Raw genomic sequence first — 17397 nt, forward strand, 5'->3', positions numbered from 1 at the left:
GGGGTCTCTGTAATGTGTGTAACTGCCTCTTTACCATGGAGTTTAGCATGTATTCAACAGGGGTCTCAGCTCTCCTCATCTGGGTTTCATTTTGGCTTTACCTTGGGTATCCATTTTGTGATGCTTCTTGTATCTTGCAAAATTAAAATAAATAATCCGTGTCTGTTTGTATTATGTTCAAATGATCAAACTGTAGCCTTTGTATTTCATAGTTATATGAAGACTGAATTTCCTTGTTTGGGCCTTGCACTGCTTTTAATCCAGTCGGGACACAATTTAGTGCCATTTTTAAAGTAGACATGCTATGGGACCAGAATGCTTGTGACAAAGACTGTATCTTTCATGTGTTTAATCGGCTATTACCGCACATTGAATAATATAAACATGGAATTAAAAAGTAATAATAAGAATTGCCAAATTGCCAGAAATATCCAACAGCTATAATATATTTCCATACGTTACCAAAAGAATGATCCGTCTTTTTAACCAAAAACACAACAAAAACAACAGCCCGAATTCCTTCCTAATAGGAAAAAAACAATAAAAAAGGGTAAAAGAAATTCTGTGATCTGGGTGAAAATCACCAACATAAATGGTGTATGTATGGCCACAGCTGCACCAGTGCTCATTTGGGTGTTATGGGGAATGTCACTGATCGATAAAGAATTAGTGAATTACAACAGTTCTAGTCCGTGATGTTGTTGTTTCAATTCTAAAACACTGGTTATGCTGGACGTCCCTCAAACAAACACTAGAAATCGCCAAAGAAGAATAGGGAGCCGTGACGGAACCTTTTGAGTTAAAATGTCTAGCTATTTCCTTATGTCATAACAAGAAAATACGTTGAACAAAGTCAATGGATCATAGTCAATTGTATATAGTCAAACTAGAGGATTTATGGCATATAGATGTTGCTACTGTCTTTCATCAGAACACAGATCAAAGAAACACAAGTATGGTCGGCATTTTAGGTAAAATTCACAATTGTAATAAGATACACAACCCAATCATTAATTTTATTGAGCACACATTCACATTCACACACACATCCAACTGTTCCTGAACACAAACAGAATTATCCATGCTTCCGTGCTTCTGTCTCTCTCTCATTCATTCAAACACTCATTCAATGCCGGCCATTCAAACCTCTGTTAACAGCGTAGAGATTTTCTTATAGCCCCTCACCAAAATGCTATAGTGGTTCAAGTTGATTATTTCAGTTTAATTATGTGGATCCATGGGAACAATCACTTTTACAAAACAGAGCATAAGTACAGAGACCAACAAGGTAGTGTCATAACAATTGTTCTGATTATACATTATTGCTTTCACCTCTTTATACCCCTCCTTGTCAGCTCCCAAAAGTATTATCTCTTATGCTATAAGACACATACAAAAACAAGTTGTCATACTAATCGGAAAACCAGATAGGACCCTACACTGTCATGGCAACCATAGTTCTAGGTCAGAGTTAACAGACCTCTTGATCTGAGCTACCCCTGGACTCTGTCCTGCCCAAATGGAAGAAACAGAGGAGACACAGGCAAATTCTGCTTGGAGCCATCTGTAGTTGGATCATAGATAAGATAGGTTTGAGTCCTGGCACAGAATAATGGATAAATAAGGATATGGTAATAAATGAATCCTTTACATCAGCCAGGTCAGGAGAATCTGTGTTTTCTCCTTTGTAAATGCCAAAATGACCAGTTTTATTTAAAGGCTCTATAGCTGCAGGCCGGGTCGGAAGTGATGGTTACCAGCACCAAAATTCTCACTTTTCCCTCAGTGACTTCAATACAACACCTAATCTTTAAACACCGAAGCCCTCCTGTAGCGTGTGTGTCGTCGACCCCAGGTTCCTCTCTCAACTACCTGGACAGCAGACAAGATGTACCAGCGTGGCATGATGTCGTGCAGTTGGTCTTCCGTGCCCCAGAAAACGTTGTCCAGAATCGCGGCTTTCCACAGCTCCCCCCATCGGTTGGGGGTTGCCTTCTTCATCTCATGGCAGAATCATCAGCACTAGAATTAGTCCAGCTGTCAGGAACCAGGCATCACTGTAGACGTAATAGTTGTCTATGAGGCCCTGAATTCTTGCAGGTGTTATAGCTACCCATTCGTCTTGGCGAAATGCCTCCAGGTCATGCAAAGCCTTGGGTCGTCTTGCTTGAACGGCACTTTTGAGAACTCCCCAGAGTGGCTCGATGATATTACAGTTTTTCTCAATTGCTAAAACACAATTTCTGAAACCTTGCTCCATTTTCTGAAAATGTAACCCACCCCAAAATCTGTTGGTTGCGTTTAAAACTTTAAAGCAGGGATGATGTGATTGAGTGATCAATATTTGTCATCATAATAGGATATTTTGTACATTCATCCAAGCTAATTTGTACTGAAGTTAAAATATTCCTTCAGATATAGCCTACATATGAGTAAAATAAAACACAAAGTATGAGTTTCCTATTTTAATTTATTAATCAGACACATAGCTCAGGTTATGACACTTTGTTTTAATGGAGTCATTTCAATTTTCAACACTTTTCAATAGTGGCAAACACTTTGCGGCAATGCTCACTTAGACAGATGCGCAGCGCGGGTGTTGTTCTTTTCGAAACCTGTTGCAGAGGGAGAAAACGGCGAACATTTAGCTGTGAAATATTTTTTTTTTTTTATGCTGGTGTCTGAAAACATTTTCTGTTGACGTAGGTAAGCTCATATAATGTGTTTATTCCTAACTGTTATCCTGTACAAGTTTAAAAATTACGATGTTACCATACAGTTGAAATGAGGGAAACACAGTCATAATGATCGCTTTACTAGTTCTGGAGGAAGCGTGGGTCTTGTTTTCAATGTCAATGTATTTGCTAATCTGTTTATAATGTTTGGGCATATTATTAGTTAAGACGTATGTGGCCAATGTTAAATTACTTATGTAGCTTTTTTCTTTCTTTTCGAAACCTGTTGCAGAGGGAGAAAACGGCGAACATTTAGCTGTGAAATATTTTTTTTTTTTTATGCTGGTGTCTGAAAACCTTTTCTGTTGACATAGCTGTGGCGGGAAAAGAAAAGAGCGTAGAAGGACAGCGGACTGGATTCTGAACTGCAGGCCTGAGTTTGGATTTCCATTTCTACTACCTCGCCAGTAAGGTCTCTCCCTCCTGTGGATTTTGTTTTAGGATCGTGTGGGATACATATTTTTTTAGACTGAGTTCAAACAGGTTCTGGGTTGTGCACAACTCAATTAAAGGGACTATTGCTACAGCAAAACTTAAAAGGTAGTACTGGCCAGAACATTTTTTATTTTTTTTTATTTGAGTGTAATATGCACTGTTAAACATTTTCAATAATACTATTTTCTTGATAAGAGCAACTGTTTGTTTGTGTTTTACATTTACAGCTAAAGACAAATTATCTAATGTCAGTGCATTTGATATTTATCTTATCTTAAACCAAGAACCAGGACATTACTAAAAAATTATTAAAGTGGTGTTCCCAGATTAGTTTTTTGCAAATAATTTTGAAGGCTAATTAGAACCTGGTTACAAAAACATTAATTTTGAGTGGTTGAGTTCAATCAATGACATGTTCTCTATTTGTTTTGGATTGTTGCCACTTGTGTTTACCAGTATGGATGACATGTGCATTAGAGTGCAGAATGTGTTTGGAGAATGAGAATGTGTTTAGAGTTTTGTGAGATCTGCAAATTGTGTTTTACCATGTGAAATGGTTTAAGGTATTGACAACAGACTGCACAATTACCTAAATGAGTTCAGGCAACTGAGAACTTTGTTCAGCCAATGGGTTTTAGTGTTTGCAATTGACAAAAACTGTAAGGTCAGGAGATTGTGAAGGTCACTCCAGAACCTTCCCCTTTTTCTGCTGTAACCACTGGAGGGTCAACTTGGCCTTGTGCTTAGGGTCATTGTCATGCTGGAAAGTCCCAGAGCGTCTCATGTGCAGCTTTCGTGCAGAAGAATGCAAATTGTCTGCCAGTATTTTCTGATAACATGCTGCATTCATCTTGCCATACATTTTCACAAGATTTCCCATGCCTTTAGAGCTCACACACTCCCAAACATCAGTGAGCCACCACCATGCTTCACAGTGGGGATAGTATTCTGTTCACTATAGGCCTTGTTGACCCCTCTCCAAACGTAGCGCGTATGGTTGTGAGCATAAAGCTCTATTTTGTTCTCATCACTCCAAATGACAGTGTGCCAGAAGCTGTGAGGCGTGTCAAGGTGTTGTCAGGCATATTGTTACAGGGATTTTTTTGTGGCACTAGTGCAGTAAAGGCTTCTTTTTGGCAACTCGACCTTGCAGCTTTTTTTCAAGTATCGTCATATTGTTCTCCTTGAAACAACCACACCGTCTTTTTCCAGAGCAGCTTGTATTTCTCCTGAGGTTACCTGTGGGTTTTTCTTTGTATCCCGAACAATTCTTCTGGCAGTTTTGGCTGAAATCTACAGTATCTTGGTCTACTTGACCTTGGCTTGGTTTCAAGAGATCCCTGAATTTTCCACTTCTTAATAAGGATATCTTTTTATATCCCTTTCCATCTTTATAAAGTTTAATTACCTTGTTATGCAGGTCTTTTGACAGTTCTTTTCTGCTCCCCATGGCTCAGTGTCTAGCCTGCTCAGTGCATCCACGTGAGCGCTAACACAGTCATTGACTTTTAATACACAGACACTAATTGCAATTTAAAAAGCCACAGGTGTGGGAAATTCACCTATAATTGACATTTTCACCTGTGTGTGTCACCTTGTGTGTCTGTAACAAGGCCAAACATTCAAGGGTATGTAAACTTTTGATCAGGGCCATTTGGGTGATTTCTGTTATCATTATGATTTAAAAAGGAGCAAAACAACTATGATAATAAATGGCCTCATATGATCACTGTCCTTAAATAATTTTTCTTTTTTTTTTGCATGTTCAGTCATCTTTTCAAAATCAATGCCATGATTTCACAATTTCTGCCAGGGTATGCAAACTTATGAGCATAACTGTATGTTTTATGATTTTAGTGAAGAAGGTGCTGTTTGTATACAAGCTAACACATGTAAAGTAAAATATATTCAAATAATTGAAGCCTACCCCACAATAGATTCAAAACAATAATTTGCATAATCCATCTGCCCAGTTCCTCATATAGTGTTTATAGCCCAGTGGGTTGAAAACTTCATAACTGAGAGCTGTTCTTCATTACTACTGAACACACAACAACCATGACTTGTATGGTCTTCTTCATCTGGACTCTTGTCCTCTGCTTCAAAGGTAAAGAACATTTGGTTTAATCTGTATGTAATGAAAAGTAAAATAGATGAGTAACCTGAAAGACTGTTTAGAAAATGTTACTAATAACTAATGATGTACAATTATTATTTTTTCTATTTCAGAATCCAGAGGTCAGTACATTGTGACTCAGACTCCTGCAGTTGAAGCTGTTCTCCCAGGACAGACAGTCTCTCTGAAATGTAGAACCAACAGTAATGTGCAAGGTACTTGTTGGAATGGTCAGTCGTCGAATGACCGTCAGTGTCTAGCCTGGTACCAACAGAAACCTGGAGGAGCTCCTAAACTCCTAATTTACTCTGCTAATATACTTCAGTCTGGGGTTCCATCTAGATATAGTGGTAGTGGATCTGGGAGTGACTTCACTCTGACCATCAGTGGAGTCCAGACTGAAGATGCAGGAGATTACTACTGTCAGAGTTTACATTGCCCTAGTAGCTGTGTGTTCACACTGTGATGCAGAGCCGTACAAAAACCTCCCTTAGTCAGACTGCACAGTGACTGAACTGTTACAGCTGGGACCTACTGCAGGTGTTGAGGGGGAAGAGACAGTGACATGGAACACTGGTCAGTAGAGGTCAACTTTGAATAAGATTAGAAAGGATTATTCATATCACATGTTCTCCATCATTATAATCACACATGATGATTGTGACTTGTTACATGGTGTAGAATTGCACCCATGAAGTTATTTCATGATTTGAAACACACTAGAGTTGGTAAATAATGCCACTTGCAACACCAGTGTTGGAGGGGTTCATTCCCACAAGTAGATACACTCATGCTGACAGTCGTGATAAGTGTTGCAATTTGTGAATAAGATTGTCTGCTACATAACTTAGAATGCTGAGGTGATGATACATCCTCTGAAACTATCTGACCTGTCACCTGTCCAGAATCTCCAAAACAATGACCTTCAGCACCATCTTCATCTAGATATTTTACCTCATAATTATCTTAATTTTAGCAATCATCCCTATCATGGTTTGTTAAATTACACATGATCGGAAAGTGAAAATGTGTTGTTCTAGAAACTAATGGTCTTGAGTCTGAAGTTCTATAGAGGTCTTTAATTATTTTCGTGCATGGGAAAAAGAAAAGATAACAGCCAAACAGGATGGGTGAAACTCAAGTTGTTCAAAGTATCTAGATATAACAAGCTGGTTTTATGGGCCCATAGTAGTTGGCTACTCCCCCTTAAGTATACAGTCATCCCTATAAATGGAAAAACCATCCATAATCTGCTCAGTCTTTTCTCCCTACTTCCACATATCCATATATCGTTTTTGATTATCCAACATTAGATTAAATCACTTTATAAACAGGTTACTGAACATTAATCAAACCTGATGCTAGATGGTTAGGACTGGAATTGGAAAGATATTTCTCACTATTGCAGTGGATAGTATTACCAAGGGCTTAATGATAATAAACATAGCAGTGGATAATATTTGCCAGGGCTTAATGTTAATGAACAATGGGTTCCTATGTAGAAGATGAAGAATATCCCCTGACTCTGATATACACTGTATGTAAGTGTCCTTTTGTGTTTGGCTCAGGATCTCTTACCATCTCCTGTTCTGTCACCTCTATGAAGTAGAGTCTGGGATCACATCCACATGTTATTATGGAGCCCATGTCTATTTTTTAAATGAACAGAACATAATCCGAGGCCATGGTCCTCAGTCGGAAAAGGGTGGCTTGCCCACATCAGGTTGGTGGAGAGTTCTTGCCTCAAGTGGAGGAGTTTAAGTATCTAGGGGTCTTGTTCACGAGTGAGGACAGGATGGAACGGGAGATTGGCAGACGGATCGGTGCTGCTTCTGCAGTAATGCGGTCGATGTATCGGTCTGTCATGGTGAAGAAAGAGCTGAGCCGTAAAGGCGAAGCTCTTGATTTACCGGTCAATCTACGTTCCTACTCTCACCTATGGTCATGAGCTTTGGGTCATGACCGAAAGGACAAGATCCTGGATACAGGCGGCCGAAATGAGCTTTCTCCGCAGGGTGGCTGGGCGATCCCATAGAGATAGGGTGAGAAGCTCGGTCACCCGGGAGGAGCTCAGAGTAGAGCCGCTGCTCCTCCACATCGAGAGGGGTCAGCTGAGGTGGCTTGGGCATCTGTTCCGGATGCCTCCTGAACGCCTTCCCGGGAAGGTGTTCCGGGCCCGTCCCACCGGGAGGAGACCCCGGGGAAGACCTAGAACACACTGGAGGGACTATGTCTCCCGGCTGGCCTGGGAACGCCTCGGTGTCCCCCCAGAAGAGCTGGAGGAAGTGTCTAGGGAGATAGATGTCTGGGCATTGTTATGGAAATTTTGAAATAAGGTGCATTTGAGAAACGTCTGTCTTTCTATTGGCTGGTATGTAAATCTGTACTTTGATTGTGACACACATGTCTGTATAATATCAGAGGATTATGAAGTATTTGGGCCATGTCATCCTGCCTAGAAGAAGGATGTATTCTTTCTCGTCCTATACATGAATGAACGAGTTACTAGTTAAAGATGCCGAGAGGGATCTGGTGTTTGAATAGGAGACATCCTTGACCGGCACGGGTGGATTAGAGGGGTACTCGTAAATCTGTATAACCCTTTAGTGTCTCTGTTGATTATCCAGACATTGTGTCTCCTCAGGAGTTGAGAAGGATAAGGTGGGGGGACAGCCCGCCCTTTGGGGTAAACTCTTGTGACAAGACAGATGGCAGCATCTTAACACACCCCTTTTCTATGTAATAAATACGGATTGTTCATGTATGGAGTTAGAGACTCCTCGGATGATTATGTTTGTAAGCGTTTGACACGTCTCTCATATTTGTATAATAGTTAATAAAACTGTTATTATGTGCCAAGAGAACTTTGTCTCTGTTTCTTACTCCTTTAAGAGTGTCGATACATGGAATTTCCATCACAAACTGGATATTGGGCTGTTTTATAGATATTTCTAATGAGTCTAAAAATTATGTAACAGATAAAATGTATAGGTTGAGTATACAATTGCATTAGAATTATCAAAGAAAGCAGTTCTCCAGGAATTTGAGATTTTGCCAGAGCTAAGATGCATACAGAGAAGCTGAGCAAAAAGCATGAATGAACGTTTACAACAACTTACTTTGGTTTATAACTAAAGTTGTGGGGGTTGGATAGCTAACCTAATGAAGGACCAAATGACTGGTCCTGAAAAATAGTTCCCCAATCCACCAGGGACACATTCCCATCTGTCCTTCCTGGCACCATAGGGTAGGGTAATTATGGCATGACCTTTTGGTCCTGTATTTCTGACCCTAGATAAACCTCTATAACACATTAACATTCCAATGATATGATACGACAAGACACAAAGTGTGAATGCTAAAACAGAAATTGAGTACATATAAGTTAATTGCTATATTATTTAATGAAGGAGTAAACAGAATTAAAATGTGTCAGTAATTTCACTATTAATATTAGTGGTTTTAGCAATTTAGTTTTGATCCTGAGTAGGATCAAACATGGTGGCCGCGGATCTCGGATCAGTGTGATAAAATATGAAATACTGACTGTACCTGAAATAATATTATAAGTAGAAACAATCCTGATAACAATAATGACATATGTGTAATTCACATTTGCTTTGATTTGCAGTAACCAGTATTTGAACTAATCTGGTTTGAGCTCAACATAGCCTCCTGAACTTGCAATTTTGTTTCAATTGGCTATTTTCCATGGTCACAAGCAGACTATTTTAATGGAGAAATGTGATCAGATACATTAATATTACAAGACTAGATGGTTAGGACTGGAATTGGAAAGATATTTTTCACTATTGCAGTGGATAGTATTACCAAGGGCTTAATGATAATAAACATAGCAGTGGATAATATTTACCAGGGCTTAATGTTAATGAACAATGGGTTCCTATGTAGAAGATGAAGAATATCCCCTGACTCTGATAGACACTGTATGTAAGTGTCCTTTTGTGTTTGGCTCAGGATCTCTTACCATCTCCTGTTCTGTCACCTCTATGAAGTAGAATCTGGGATCACATCCTGTATATTGAATATGTGACCAACTCAGGTTTGACTACAAACTCCTCTCAGAGGTTTATAAAAGCAAGTCTACCTCACTCTCTCTTCCTGTGAATGGTGTCGGTGAAAGTACCCCTTCTCTCACTCTGGGTCTGTCTTTCTCTCTACCTTCTATTTGGTTCAAGGTCATCAGGCCATGCATCTTGTGTCATGCTTAGATTAATTATTTGTTTATGTCAACTACTGTATTAGAATGTGAGCAGTATTGCCTTGTTTAATGTTATAATCAAAAGTTGAAAATAGCTATCCATGTCCTATGACATCATTTCCATGTAAGACTAAACTGATGGATCTGCTTGGGGTATATTTACTGAGTAATGGTGAATAGAGAGAAGACCAGAATCTTATTTGCATAGTGATGATGCTCTGTATAGACAGCACATGATTCAGTGATCTGGGAGTGTTTATAAGCCTGTGAGTTTAACACTTCATGACTGAGAGGTGTCCTTCATGACAACTGAACCCACAACAACCATGACTTTTATAATCTTCATCTGGACACTTGTCCTCTTTTTCAAAGGTAACATTTATTAAATGTAATGTTGAAAAATAATTGAATCTACAGAAAGGAATGATGTATTGCAATGCTATTATGTATATTATGTACAATGTGTTACTGTGTTTTATTCCATTAATATGGGTGTCCTTATTTTATTTTACAGAATCCAGAGGACAGTACATACTGACTCAGTCACCTGCAGTTCAAACTGTTATAACAGGAAATTCAGTTACTATGAACTGTAAAGTCAGCAATAATGTGTATAACAACAATAATCTAGCCTGGTACCAACAGAAACCTGGAGGAGCTCCTAAACTCCTAATTTACTATGCTAACACACTTCAGTCTGGGATTCCATCTAGATTCAGTGGCAGTGGATCTGGGAGTGACTTCACTCTGACCATCAGTGGAGTCCAGGCTGAAGATGCAGGAGATTACTACTGTCAGAGTTTACACTATCCCAACAGTGTCTGGGTGTTCACACAGTGATACAGAGCCGTACAAAAACCTCCCTCAGTCAGACTGCACAGTGACTGAACTGTTACAGCTGGGACCTACTGCAGGTGTTGAGGGGGAAGAGACAGTGACATGGAACACTGGTCAGTAGAGGTCATATTTGAATAGTTAGAAAACATTCCTAGATCACGTTCTCCATCATCATCAGTCATCATCCTTTATCTTCTATATTATTATGTTACACAGTTTCAACCCCCACTGCAGCACTGTACCACTATGGCATGTGGAGCCAATCACCATGGTGTGTGGGTGTTTGTTGGGTGCAGGCCTTAAATAAAAAACAAGCCAAATATCCTGGAGAAATTCTAATAATTAAGTTTTATTGGAGCAACAAAAAGTATCCTTCTTGGGATAATATTGGTGCAGGTAAGTAAAAAAACAGTTCTTCACAGGATGACAAAAGTTTTCCTGTAAAGTGTCTAAACAAACTGGTCACATTGAGTTCCTCCTGAATCTCCCCCCTTTAGGGAGGACCCAGGAGACTTATCTGGAGCCTGGCAGATTAAACAACGACCTGCAGGAGCCAGGAGGTTGATCAAACCCAGGTGTGTTGACCTGTGGGGAGAAAGCTCCTCAACAGGTCAGGGCTTTGTCTCCACCTGCTGGCCACATTCCATCCCTGTATTGTCCCATGGCTCCATATGTCACACGTTATACTTTAAACACTACACACAATACAAAATGCATTGCAGTTTAATGTTGCTAGGAATGACCACGTGGGGTAAACATCACAAGGTGCATTGCAACTTCATCACCTCACTAGAATAACTTAGTTACCTCCACCATGGAGGATAAAACCAGTCCACTCCCTCACATCTGGACCAGTCCAGGGGATTTCAACCAGTGAAACTGTTCAACTGTTGGACTTGTAGCTGTGGGAGTGAAACTGAAATTTATATAGACAAGGTTTGGTGGTTCTACATGTCCCAGAATAGAGCAGCACTGTCACCAGATTGGGTGGTTCACCCTGTTCCCAGGTGGTTGGTGGTAGAGAAGACTATGATTTGATGATCTTTATGCTGTGATGCAAATAAGAATAGAAAAAAAGCTAAATGCAGGTATGATTACCACACTTGAGATCAGCATATTGACTAAATGCTGTTATGCCATTTATTTTGGTCTATTCATTCATGTATTTTAGTCAAGGCAAAAACATATTAATATAAAGAGTAGATTTCAACACATGGTCTGACCTCTGCTGTTAATCTGTGAACATTTTAGTATCTTGTGTTAGTATAAATAACTTGTTATAAGTAAGAACAGGAATAATTAGTAAGTGAAGACATTTGCATTATCAAATGAATCCCATGAATCAATCTGGTTCCATGTTTATTTCAGTGTCATTTAATGTTTGTGACAAAGGTCTATTTGAATGTAGTTCAAGAAACAATGACAAAATGGATTTACAAAGGAGGGAGAACCAGCAGCCTCTCTCCACAAGGGTATGTGAATGATGGGTCCTACAGAGAACAGTCTGCCCTCCTCACTAACCTAGGTACAGTCCACTATTAGATCCAGTGTTTGAATTCCTCCATATTTTCCATAAAGAGAACAGTCATGGTGATTGTAATCCATGTTGTATAATAATGTATTAAAGATGTTGATTTTAAATGTAACAGTGGTGGTAAAGACAAGGAAATAACAGAAATACTAGAGGAATCCTATCAGCTTAAGTTTAGAGTAGTGTTAACTTAATTATTTGAGCATAAATGAACAGACAGCTAATTATATTTATTATCAGAATAAAATACAATAGTAGGACATAACGAGCTATATATTAGTGATGAAAAACATTCCTGTTTGTTGTAATAAATCTACTGCAGTTTGAAATACATTCTAAGATGGAAACCTACTGAGACTGAGATTTAAAACTATAATTTTCATGGTGCATCTGCTATGGTGCTTTTATAGTGTTTATAACCCTGTGAGTTCAATACTTCATGAGTGAGTCCTTCATGACAACTGAAGCCACTACAAGCATGACGTTTGTAGCCATCTTCATGTGGACACTACTTTCTGTTTCAAGAGTAACATTTATTACATGTATTGTTAAACATAATTAAATCTACACACAGAAATAATATACAGTAGTATTAATATGTATATTCAGGACAATGTGTTAATATATTTCATTTCTTTGATTTTAGTGTACTTCTTTTATTTTTCAGTTGAAGCTGTTCTCCCAGGACAGGCAGTGTCTGTTAATGTACTGGGTGGGATGTCAACTGGACACGTTTTTACTATCTGAATAGTATGTTATTATTAGAATAGTTTTCAGTTATTCGAAATATATGTATTCATAAACTACCAATACAACCTCAGCGCTACTACATTTCATGCAAATGAGTGTTTTTCTCCTGTAACATTGGCTCAAATGAACAAGCGTGCATATGGATTAAGCTGTGTGGTAGACACACAAAACTCAGCTACAGAACTAGAAGACAAAATGTATCAACACATAACACTGGGTTTATTGGATGGAGGAGTCTAGAGAAGCAAGTTAGCTAAGCTAGCCAGCTATATGCTATCACCGTTTTCTGCACTCTCAACCGCCTTTAGATTCCACAGCCGAACTTTACCAAGCGTGGCCAAATACTTTTCCAATAGGTAACATTAATTCAGTAAGTATATTCAATATTCCGTTGAATTAGTTAACTTTCATCCACTAACTAACAGTAGGCTATGTAGAATACAGCTCTGGAAAAAATTAAGAGACCAATAAGAGGCACACCTCACTTTACTTAATGAGGTACTGATTAGGTGATTACCTGAACCAAATCTAATTTAAGTATAAAAACCACTGCTGTGGTCATCACTATCCTCTTGCAATAGGACCAGCTGGATGGCAGTAGTACCTCAAAGGTAATTTGAATATAAAAAATAACTAGTTAGCATGACAACAGTTGAGTGAGGGTTAAATTCTGGCTTTACTGGCAAAGGGAGACAGTGAGCATCAGGTTGCTTCCATCCTGAACATTTCAAAGACAGAGGTTCATAAGAACAAGGCCAAGCAACAGACAACAAAGCTACAGACTGGCAGAGGGTGAAAACGACTGTCCACTGACTGAGATGACCGTCAACTCATTCGAATGTCACTCAGCAACCGTAGGATGACATCAAGTGACCTACAAAAAGAATGGCAAACAGCATCTGGGGTGAAGTGCACAGCGAGGACGGTTCGAAACAGGCTCCTAAGGGCATAGTTGAAGTCTTGCAAAGCTAGAAAAAGCCCTTCATCAATGTGAAGCAAAGAAGAGCCAGGCTGAAGTTTGCATAAGACCATAAGGATTGGACTGTAGAGGAATGGAGTAATGTCATCTTCTGAACCCCATTGAAAAATGTCATCAAGAGGAAGATGGATGGTCACAAGCCATCAAACAAAGCCGAGCTACTTGAAATGTATTCACCCAACATCAATGTGACATACTGGTGCAGAGCATGCCAAGACGCATGAAAGCTGTGACTAAAAATCTGGGTTATTCCACCAAATATTGATTTCTGAACTCTTTGAGAAATCAATATTTAACGAGAAGGGCCTGGCTGCAGATGGGCACTGTGGGCTGATGGGCAGGACTTGGGCTCTGTGGAGATTTTGAATGGTACTTCAACTGTTGTTGAATCACAGGTCGTTTGTTACTGATTTAATTAATTCTTTCACTGTTTTCAAGTTATTACTTTTATAAACAATAACCATATTTTGTTTAGCAAACAGTTTATATAAAGGTTATTACAGAATTTTGGTCTCTGACAAAATAACATACACAATTGTGTTTATAAAGCACAATCAAGAATTGTTTAGTATCCCTAAATTCTTCCATCTGCTTTTTAGTGTTCTGTGGATTAATTTAATACTACGCTGTGAATTTAGCTGCAAGTCTTTATCCAATAGAATAGCTTAGTTTATATATCAATGTGTACAGATTGTTCCTCTTTTGGAGATTGCAATCCTGTAATGACAATGACACTTTGAGGCCTGGCTGGGCACTACGAAGCCTGGTTGGGCACAACAAAGGCTGGTTTGGCCCTGTGAAGCCGGTTGGGCAATGTGAAGCCTGGCTGGGCACTGCGAAGCCTGGTTGGGGCCTGTGAAGCCGGTTGGGAACTACGAAGCCTGGTTGAGCTCTATGAAGTTTGATTGGGCACTACGACGCCTGGTTTTAAACCCAAAACAAATATTATGTCCCAAAGTGGCAATTCCATCCCCTAAATTCACCATCCTGCTGTACATAAACATAATAGACAATTCACTTTACAGCATGATCATCATCACAGTATCAGAAACTGTCTTACGATGTATAAATTTACCAGTTACCAATTTTATACTTTCACTCAATGTTTACTCAGTACTTCCGTACAGTATGCCTGAATATCTGTATTACTTTATCCTCACTGTGTGGGTCTGTGACAAGAGTTTCATTGTATATGTCCAACAACATCATCGTTTCTTTCAACTGCAACATAATTTATTTAATATCCTTCAAGGCAGTATACATAAATACATCCAGATTTACTGAGTGCAAATAGGATATGTTTTGGAACAGAAAATAAATGCAACATCGTGGATTTATTCAATATTCAAACAGAACATTAAAAACATGCACATTTTATTTAACAAAGTCAGAGATGTTTGACTACAATAAGCAATCTCATGGAGTAAAATAAATGTAAATAAACCAATCATTTTTTATTAATTATACTGCACACCGTATGTCCATAAATGTACATGTACATTCCTACCATTAAGCAACACAACTTTTTTCCTGAAGGTTATTTTTTTCACCACAGAGATAACCACATACTGCTTCTTAAGACTATCTGTTTGTTCTAATAAGGCCATCCACTCATTCTAACAGTACTTAGTCACTTTTGGTGGGCCAGGAAACCAGCAAACCCCTCTCCTATACTTATTACCAGTCTGGCACGTTGGCGCCATGTGCCCTGGCGAAAAGGTGTTGGGACAAACTTGTCAAACATAGGGTCTTCCTATTAAAACTTAGTCTTGGATGTTATTAGTCTGTTTTGTACGTGGTATGTCAGTGCAGGTGTGGGTGTATATTAGGAGGTCTGTGAGGATACTACAGATGAAAAAAAAAATTGGTGATAAGTAGAACATAGGAGAGGATTTTAAACATTTTGAACAAAGGGAGAATCATTTTAATCTGTATACTTTCTAATTAGTTTAAACCTATATTCATAAACCAGAATTTAATCATACTATTGGAATGATTGGGACCTGGTGTGAATGATTGAAAGCATGTCACATGTGATGGCAATTTTATCGATCAGAACTCTTTAAGAAGGAAGTACAGAGACGAAATACTCTTGGCACAAATTAACAGTTTATTAAATAATTTGCAAATGAGAGAGACGCGTCAAACGCTTACAGATCATCCAAGGAGTCTCTAACTCCATACATGAACAATCCATATTTATTACATAGAAGAGGGGTGTGTTAAGATGCTGCCATCTGTTTACCCCAAAGGGCGGGCTGTCCCCCCACCTTATCCTTCTCAACTCCTGAGGAGACACAATGTCTGGATAGTCAACAGAGACACTAAAGGGTTATACAGATTCACGAGTACCCCTCTAATCCACCCGTGCCGGTCAAGGATGTCTCCTATTCAAACACCAGACCCCTTCTCGGCATCTTTAACTAGTAACTAATTAATGTATAAAACGAGAAAGAATACATCCTTCTTCTAGGTAGGAGGACATGGCCCAAATACTTCATAATCCTCTGATATTATACAGACATGTGTGTCACAATCAAAGTACAGATTTACATATCAGCCAATGGAAAGACAGACATTTCTCAAATGCACCTTAGTTCAAAATTTCCATAACACACACAAAACATGTCCGGGATGTGTTTGTGGAGTTACAGGAACTGGAGGTGTACGGGACGGTGGCGCTGATCCTCACCGTAACGTGACAGTAGGAGCCTTAAAATAAAGCAGATCAACAAACCAATGGTGAGAGGGATCTAGTATACTGCCACCACCTCAAAACAAATACACCTTCAATATTTTATTATTGTTTTAAACATATTTGGGAAACACTTAAAATTAAAAAAATGGGCCAATTAATGTATTTAAGAAAATATAATTAATAAATCTAGAACTAAAGATTAACATTTTGAAAGTGTTGTTTGTATATTCCCTGTGTGAGGACAAGTGGGCTATATTTGTTTAGATAATTAGAAATGTGTCCTATTGTTGGCTGTAATATAAGATTTCAGCAACAAAAAAACATCCCTGGGTTACACCTAAGGAACACCACAGACCTTGCCAGGACCAGTCCACTAAAACCTGATGCCTCTGGGAATAACCTGAAATGTAATTTGAATTAAGTTAAATGTATGTATACATTTTTAAATACATCTCAGAATAAAAGGTGAAATACATAAAAGGTTGTTATTCCTTCCTGAAAGACGCATTTTGAATAAAGTTAAATGCATTCGCCATATATTTATCACGTTCCATATGCATTCTGCATTGCAACAATATATTTATTTTCTGTGTGGGTTGGGATGCAGCCCACCATTACCATGCTTGTTCATTCACAGAACTGAAAGATTTTTTCTTATAGAGACCAGCAGAGGATATTTAGCCTAAATTGGGAAAAAACAATTGTCATTATGAATGCAACACTTGTAGAATAACTATTTCTATATATATAGCTAACCTATTGCGGGCGATTCGTGCAGGATGTTAAGCAGCTCTCTGTTGGTGGAATTGGTTTCTGTGCAACTGTCTGTGTGAAATGTGAGAAGGTTGTCTTGTTTGTTTTTCTACTGTAGGGGAATTGTGCCCCTGTGTCTCCCTGTGCGACCTGTATTATAGGTAGGGGAGATTTGGTCCTATGGGCTAGCGGTGAGCAGGCCTCGGGTTGATTTCCAACCACGTAGGTAGGGCACTGATGGCTTAGGAGCAATATCTGTTGCGCATCTCTGCCTACTGCTGTGCTCGGAGGACCTTGCAGATTTTGTCTAAGCTCTATGTCCACCAATTTCAGAGACTGTA

General features: G+C 39.0%; 1 long non-coding RNA gene and 1 gene segment (V, D, J or C); both read left to right on the forward strand.

The window, feature by feature from the left end:
* Positions 1-17397, forward strand: part of LOC105008451 — a 966635-nt gene that overhangs the window by 104282 nt on the left and 844956 nt on the right.
* On the forward strand, positions 10640-12885 carry LOC117593635. The gene is made up of 3 exons (XR_004575088.1): positions 10640-10741; positions 10843-10920; positions 12544-12885. It is a non-coding gene; the product is annotated as an uncharacterized LOC117593635 (long non-coding RNA).

This window comes from Esox lucius, chromosome 21 (assembly GCF_011004845.1).
Source record: "Esox lucius isolate fEsoLuc1 chromosome 21, fEsoLuc1.pri, whole genome shotgun sequence".
Lineage (NCBI taxonomy): Eukaryota > Metazoa > Chordata > Actinopteri > Esociformes > Esocidae > Esox > Esox lucius.